Source organism: Zootermopsis nevadensis, unplaced genomic scaffold (genome assembly GCF_977971745.1).
Source record: "Zootermopsis nevadensis isolate Lab colony 2312 unplaced genomic scaffold, Znev_1.0 Znev_ptg000028l, whole genome shotgun sequence".
NCBI lineage: Eukaryota > Metazoa > Arthropoda > Insecta > Blattodea > Termopsidae > Zootermopsis > Zootermopsis nevadensis.
This window is the reverse complement of record NW_028259160.1, coordinates 18,932,017-18,940,377: the sequence shown is the minus strand read 5'-3', so window position 1 is coordinate 18,940,377 and position 8,361 is coordinate 18,932,017. Positions and strand designations below refer to the sequence as shown.

At 44.1% G+C, this 8,361-nt stretch overlaps 1 protein-coding gene across 4 annotated transcripts in view; it reads left to right on the top strand.

Annotated features, from left to right (window-relative positions):
* The window catches only part of LOC147872386 (uncharacterized), a 61,814-nt gene that overhangs the window by 33,144 nt on the left and 20,309 nt on the right, over nt 1-8,361 (top strand). The gene's annotated exons all lie outside the window — the stretch shown is intronic.

The window sequence follows — 8,361 nt, the reverse complement described above, 5'->3', positions numbered from 1 at the left end:
CCTTGATTGCGTGTCGTCAACAACTTCATTTAGTGCACTAAACTTGTTTCTCGTTGGAACTAGAAACGGTTGAGTAGCCTGTTTTCTTCTTTTCTCATTTCCTTTAGCTGCATAACGCAAGCCAATTTCATTCACTTGCTTTACTTGAAAACGCGTATCTTGTATTATTTCATTCTGTAGAACAGATATTATTTCACGCAAAGACGATATTTCCTCGAACAACTAACTTAACAAGGAACGTCGCTATTAAAGAGCTGTGTGGTTAAGTTCTCATTTATCAAGTCGTCGTGTGATGGGCAAAAACACAGAACCATTCATTATTAGGTATCTTTTCCTCACATACGTTGCTACATTTATCGCAATTGTCACATAATATTCCATTTCTAACTACTTTTTTACACCTGCCACACTTATTACCTATTAAAATGTTACAGCATAATGCATCCATACGCCCACTTTCCGCCATGTGGTCTCTGTCCTATGTGATAACGTTTGTGCACAACCAGAGTTGGTCATTGATTATACCCAGGTTCTGATAACCAAAATCCAAGTATATCTTCTTCACTAATTTATTCTACTTTTGAAGAAAAGTCAAAGTAGTTTCTTGAATGGAAACACAACGTCGTCAGAGGCCGCTTCACTAGTTGAACACCAAAGATCAGCTACAGTTGCAAGACAAGGATGATAAATTGAAGAGAAATGAAATTCAGTTGCTGCATTCATCAGAACTTCTACTTGTCTGTGTGAACTGTATGCTTCGAACTCTCCAGGGAAAAGAGCGTGGAGCCTTGTCCAAGCGAAATTCGGGAAAGTCAAGAAAGCCTGACCTACTCTATACTTAAACTTCGGACGTGTTGTAGGTGCAGTTAGCTCAATCTTCCTGAGAACCAACAAAAAGCTTATCGACAATAGTTTCAAGGCACTAGATCCAACAGATGCCTTTCAGTTGTTGAGAATTTGTTGCCCATTTTCCCATGGGTAGCCCAATTTGTCTCATCATCGCGGTAAGTTCATGAAAGAGCGTTATTGCCCCATTGTCGTCCTCGGCCCCCGCTGTCTAGGAGGGCCGCAGGCCTGGGGAACGTGGTCTTGTTCATGTTGGCGAGTTCCCTCAGCGGCGCTGACAGTAGAATGATGCTTGAGGTCAAACCAAACGGGAGACGACTGAAAAGATACGTCGCTACTTCATCAGTCGTGTTGTGGTTTCCCTCATTGTGTAGTGTTACATTGTACCAGAAGAATCTAGTCAGATCCCTGTCCTTGGTGTCTAAGACCTGGTTGATATCGCCGATAAGTGCCACTGGATATAGCTAGAATCGTAGGAGAACTGCAAATATCTCAGGGAGGAAGTTTTGTCCCATCTCCAGCACCTCATTGAGAGAGGGTTCGTTGTCTTCGTGCGAGGACGCGTCGAACACAATTCTCCATTTAATGTTCCCATGTTTCTCCTTGTCCACAGCTTGATGAGCCAGATAAAATGTATCTGGATTCCCTTCCGTTAAGGCTATTTCCACTTGCCCCTTCTGGACGTCGTCCAGCATCTGAGCGTAATATAGCTTCTGCAAAGACTCATTCTTTTGTAATCTCTTTTGTAACGAAGCGAACCGCTTCTCGGCGATTATTGGACAAAATGATGTTCTGTTTCTTGGGGAGGGAGGCTACTCTTCGGTGATCTTCTGTGCGATACGAGTTGTGGAATTCTTGCAGAAGTGCAAAGTTCTTAGCGCACAGCCTTCTCTTCTGGTTAGCTGTTATGCCTATAGCCTCAAGCTCCCAGATGTATCTAAAGGCGTCATCAGGGGTGTAAGAATGTTTGGTCCAAGTTGATGTAGTTCACCACCGTTGAATTCACTGTGATGCCCGATCGGTTACCGCTCAATATCCAACCCAACTTAGACGGGAGTAGTACCACTGAAGCGGATGTTCGTATCGGTGAACTGTCCTTCACAATTTTCCAATAATGATCACCTCCGATCAGAATCTTGATTGGCAGGTCTTCTTGCGGATCTGCTAATTGTAACTTACGCGTATGCACCAGCATCTTGACGTCATGAGGGACAGCTGGTTGTCGGTTAAAAGAGTGAGTGCTCTCGAGCGCGGTAACACATGTAGTGGAATTCGTCCAAATTCCTCGTAGGTCGAGTCGAACAAGTCTGCGCTGGCTCGGGATGGCAGTAGATTCAAATGCACTAATCGCCATGTCTCTGTGATGTACAGTGAAACCTCGATGCGTCGTTTTTGGTGGGGGTGGAAAATAAAAACGATGAATACTGGAAAGCGTTAAAAATTAAAAAAAAACACGAATGTTTCTCTGTTAAAGTTACTTCTTTTTACCATAAGATATTGTAAATGCGTCATATTGTGATTATATATTATTAAAATATTTATTAAAAACTTTTGCCGTCAATCACAAATATAATATTGTTAAAAGATTAAAACATCATTTAACGTTTCCTATCGAGTACTCGATTACATTGGAAACTTACACGACTAGTTTCGGCTATAATTTAGCCATCAACGGGTGTTATGTAGTTTAAACTTATTACATGAATTACTGATTGTTATTGTTTTTTATGATTTATATTCTTCATTTTTCTGATGATGTTCTGGTCCTTTGTATTTTTCTTCGTTGGTTGTATTATCACAGGTCACTATTAGGTTTCTATTTCTTATTTGTAGTGACGTCAATATTTTGTGTATGACTGTGAAGTAAAGTTTCAATTTTATCAATGACAATTGAAAATAGAAATATAGAAAACAAAATAAATAAATAGTAAAAATAAATCATGTTAACTTACCCAAGAAGTAATATCGTATTCGTATGTAAGAGAACGGAGATGTACAGGACTGAATTGGATCGTGGCTGGTTACCGACTGCGGTGCTAGTGGGTGAAAGGTGGTTTGTCAGGGTTGAGGTCAAGGTACTGAAGTGCTTTAAATATGGGGTTGTTAAGTTCAATACTATTATCATTAAGGCATAATTTTTGTTTATAATTTTGATATATGTAATATTTTTCTATTGTGTCCCTGTGTCTTTTGTTTTTTATTATTTTCAGTATGTCCATTGTTTCATTGATTGTGTTATAAGCATGTCCTGTATTGAGAATATGTTTAGAGTATGCGGAACTATCTTTATTGTGTTTTATGGCTGCTATGTGTTCTTTGTATCTTTGTGTGAAGGTGCGACCTGTTTGACCTATGTATATTAGGGGGCAAATAAGTCTTTAATGGACAAGTGGATTGTCGAAACTTTACGTTTTAGGCCAAACAGAGCCCTTTCCACGTTCAAAATATTTTCCTCGTCACGTTCACTAATATGCCAATGCAGCATGTGCTTCGGCGAAACTCGGCACTGCTTCGGGCTCGCATTCGTCTTCTTCCTCCCCGCTCCCCCCCAACCCTTCGCGATCTTCAAACAACTCATCTATCGGGTCGACTCCACATGTGGCAAGCTCGCTGTCTACTGCCGCGTAATCACCAAATTTAACCACGTCTTTCAAGGCGCCAAATCGATTCCAGTCTTCGTGAAAGCCATCATGCTCATCCACACTGACGTTAGAGTCTGCTTCTGCGCGAAGTTCACACCCGTAGCCACCTTTGCGAAAACAATTCAGAACAGTTGGTTGGGAGACATGCCGCCAAGCTGCCACTGTGAAATGAATTGCTTGTAGCACGTCAATTTTCATGTTGACATCCTTCCCAGCATCCATTGCACATACAGCTGTTTGCAAAAGGCGCTTTCTATACAACTGCTTAAAAGGCTTGATGATGCCCAAATCAAGCGGTTGCAAGACGCTCGTGCAATTTGCACGACTTTCACATTTCGTAGAATGTCGTGTCCTTCGGATGAGCGACACAATTATCTACAAACAGCAAAATCTTTCTGCCTTGTGCGCCCATGGAGGCATCCAGAGAACTTAAAAACGCCGTAAAGATGTCTGTGGTCATCCATGCCTTTTTGTTGGCGTGATATTTCACTGGAAGTTTTTTTATGTTTTTGAAACAACGCGGTTTTAGTGATTTTCCAACTACAATCGAACCCCGTTTGCCACTACCGTCACTGTTAACAAACAGAAGACCTGTAATCCGGTGTTTTGCACGTTTTCCCCCGTGGCAAGATTCACCTTTCAATGCCAGCGTCCTATCCAGGAGGGCGTTGTAGAAAAGTCCCGTCCCATCCGCATTATACGTAAGTGTCCTGCGGCTCATATCCCCACTGCAGTGTTGGCAGTCTCTCGAGCCACAGCTCCGTTCTCTCCATATCTACAGCAGCACTTTCGCCGGCTAACTTCTTGTAAACCATACCATATCAGTTCTCTTGCAATCCTGAGCCCAATGGCCACGAGACTCGCAGACAGAACACGCAGCAGGGGTCTGGTTCATTTCTAGTGTTCCTTGTTACTTTTCCCGGCTTGTCGTGTACGTGATAGTTTCTGCGGTAGGCTGAACTGACGAACTCACCACGTATATTTAGTGTGATAAGGGCAGCCTCCACTTCTTCGAGAAGGAATTCCATTAACCTGAAAATATCGGCTTCGGACTGGCCTTAACTTTTCACTTGAATGATCCAACGTCGACCAGTTTCGTCGGGGAAGGCGCGGAGTATCTTCGGAATACACACTCGACCATATCCGTTAACGTCTTCTCCAAGTGAACGAAGGGCGTGAATGCGGCGATTGCATTCAATGTACGTAGTGTTCGGCGCTTACGTAGCGGCGTACTGGATGGGCCTCATGTCTTCCAGGTAGTCTAAGTGAGCCTGTATTATTCTGTTCTTGTCACCGTAGTGGGCTATGAGTATTTTCTTCGTTTCTTCATTTGTTTTTGCGACTACCAGGTGTTTTGGTTCGTCCTCCAAGTATCCGCGCAGAAATACGTGTTTATTTATTGTTGATAGTGTGGGATCGATGTCGATCGAAGACTCGAACTGTTCCCAGAATCGGGAACATTTTTCAACGTTTCCAGAAAATGGCTCGAGTTTAATTGGCGGTAGTCTGACTTAGCTCGTCGCTGGGATTGGAGCTGTCGCCCTGAGAGATTGCGAATCCGTGAATCCAACACTCGCTGTTGGCGATGCAAGTTTCCTCTCAGTTGCCCTTGAGGTCTTTCGAATCGCACGTTTGGCTTAGTCGATATATTCCTCACATCTTTCCACGTCGGCCGGGTACTCACTATCGGATAGTAGGTCGTGAATATCGTCATCTAAACTGATTAGACGAGTCTGTCCCGTTAATGCTCTCGCAGACGTCAAATGATGTGTCGAACATGTCCGCCTGAATTCGAATGGCTTTGAAGACAATTTGTCGTTCACGAATTTTCTGCACATTAAATTATTAACAAGTAATTGTCCCGAAGCAGATTTTGTAATGCAACTTACCTCACGCTGATTTGATTGTTGCTGTCTGCATGTTACAGGGCAGCCAGTTTATTTCTCCATTCATTGGAGAAGAGCATGAATGCGTTTGGCGGTCTAGGGACTCTCTGATTCCGCACAACAGCAAGATGACACTCTGGTGTTTGTTTGCCATGTTTTCCTCTCCTGTTCTGTTGACAATGTTTGTTTGGCTGCACTGGTATTTTCTGCTGGTGGTAAGCCTGGTGCATGTTGGAATGTTGCTGTTGCTGACTATTGCCAATAATGAGGTCTATATTTCCTGGAAGATTGAGCAGCATAGGTACATTGCTTATGAAAATAAATAAATAATTGTTCAGGAAAATGAAAGGTGCGTTTTGTGTGGACGTGGAGTAGTACCGTCACTTTGTTCATGTCGTCTCTTCTGCGCCACTCTCTGCAACAAAACAAATGTCAGTTCCCTGCGATAGTTTGTTCAATCTATACCTTCACTTTTCTTAACGCTTAAATTCATAACTGTCAGGAGTGATTTACAAAGGTCTGAGCGTTATCCGTGTAGATGGTTTGCGGGAGGCAAGAAGGTCCATGCCACCACGCACCAAGTGATTCCAACTGGTCCGCTGAGACACCTCTCGACAAATGATCTTCTGGGTTATCCCGTCCGGGTCAATGTCTTCATTGGCTTGCAGTGGTGTACGTTTGTATTTCTGGCCACGATTACAGACGAAGGTCTTCCATTTATTTGCCTTGCTGTGGATCCAGCCTAATGCTACCATAGCATCAGTTCATACGATTGCTAGAAGCTGCAGCCGTGGAAGACTTACTTCCTTAACGGGTGCTAATCTGTTCGTACTGCAGACCAAACGACCATGACGTTATTATTTTTCGGAGGATATAAGGTACAGTACCGCTCCGTAGGCTCTCTCAGATGCATCACAAGATATGTGAACTTAGACGTTGCTCTTCCCTGAAGTCGCAACCCGTCGTGGGATCTGTATGCTTGATAGGTGTAGTAAGGTGGATATCTAAGAGTGCCATCGCTCTCCAAGTTCGTGGGGAAAATCCCGTCCCATCCTATTCCTCTGCACCACGTGTCCTGGAACAGTAAGTTTTCCAATGATGGATGCCGGTGACAGCAAACCAAGTGGGTCATAGAATCTCAGTGGCTCGAAGGAGTTGTCTCTTTGTTGCTGGTCCGTCCAGCAGCTTATCAGTGATGTCTCGAGGATCCACCTCCCTGATGCCACCGACGATGACCTGTTGAGGTCGAAACGCGTACGGCAACAGTGCCTTATTATAGTGTTAATAGCTGTTGGCTAACCTACCAACTCAACTTCATCGTCCAAGTCTGCAGTCCGGTTGGCCAAGTAGGTGTTGATCATATTAAGGACAGCCGCCTGACACTTGCAGGATCTCACCCATCCCTGGAAGGCTTTCAAACTGTCATGTCCTCCACTTCGGATCAGTAACTCCTTAGCAGCATAGGCAAGATTTATATAATGACGTGATGCTGCGGACTTCATATCACGGATATAACCGAAGTAGGGTTTACCGTCAACAAGTCTCGTGGCTGCGCGGTATGCTTCGAACTCTCGAAGGAAAAGTGCGTGGAGCCTTGTCCAAGCGAAATTCTGAAAAGGCAAGAAAGCCTGACCTACTCTATACTTAAACTTCGGACGTGTTGTAGGTGCAGTTAGCTCAATCTTCCTGAGAACCAACAAAAAGCTTATCGACAATAGATTTGGCAGCTACGTGCTTGGCCTCCTCCTCTGACGATCCACACTCCATGCCAGTTTCTTGATGTTTTAAGCCTTCGTCTTCATCTTGCTTACAGACAACAAAGGAAAACGTGTAAGAACGTTCATGAGTAAGTCCACCCTCATAGGCTGGAGCGGGCCACAGTCGATACTTAGACGACTCCAGTACCATACTGGCGTTGTTTGCGCTTTTGTCAGGCTTCTCGTGGGAACGAACACACAGCTTCCATTCTACCACTAATACTTGCACTTCCTTCTTAGTTTCAAGGCTCTAGATCCACCAGATGCCTTTCAGTTGTTCAGAGTTTGTTGTCCATTTTCCCATGGGTAGCCTAATTTGTCTCATCATCGCGGTAAGTTCCTGAAAGAGCGTAATTGCCGCATTGTCGTCCCCGGCCCCAGCTGCGAAGTTTTCCCTGAACGTGCTACTGTGTACGAGGGCCGCAGCCCTGGGGAACGTGGTCTTGTTTATGTTGGCGAGTTCCCTCAGCGGCGCTGACAGTAGAAAGGGGAATGAGGTCAAAGCAAACGGGAGACGACTGAAAAGATACGTCGCTACTTCATCAGTCGTGTTGTGGTTTCCCTCATTGTCTAGTGTTACATTGTACCAGAAGAATCTTGTCAGATCCCTGTCCTTGGTGTCTAAGACCTGGTTGATATTGCCGATAAGTGCCACTAGATATAGCCAGAATCGTAGGAGGAGTTTTGGTCCCATCTCCAGCACCTCATTGAGTGAGGGTTCGTTGTCTTCGTGCGAGGACGCGTCGAACACAATTCTCCATTTAATGTTCCCATGTTTCTCCTTGTCCACAGCTTGATGAGGCAGGTAAAATGTATCTGGATTCCCTTCCGTTTGAGTTGTTCGCTGTTCTCGGTCATACTGATGGAGTCGTTGGAAGAAAATCTGAATCCTTCGTTAAATCGTCGTTTGATGGTGCTATAAATCTGATGGTGATGGAGTATTCCCTTTGGCTAATACTAGATGGCTGCGTGTAAAGAAGGAACGAGATCGAATGGCTGTTATAACACAACCAGTCTTGTAGGTTCAAGGCCGAGATACGGCAATTCAATCCTTGTTTCTTTCATTTGAGCCACATTCATAGTCGAATGTACTATCCCATATTTCACTTTTCTAACAATGCCACGTTGCCGCACAATCGTAAAATGTCCCGGGTTTCGGCAGCAAAATGTCGTGGATTGAAGTGACGTCGCCATTTTGTCATTAAACAGACACGTTTTATTAAACAGAAT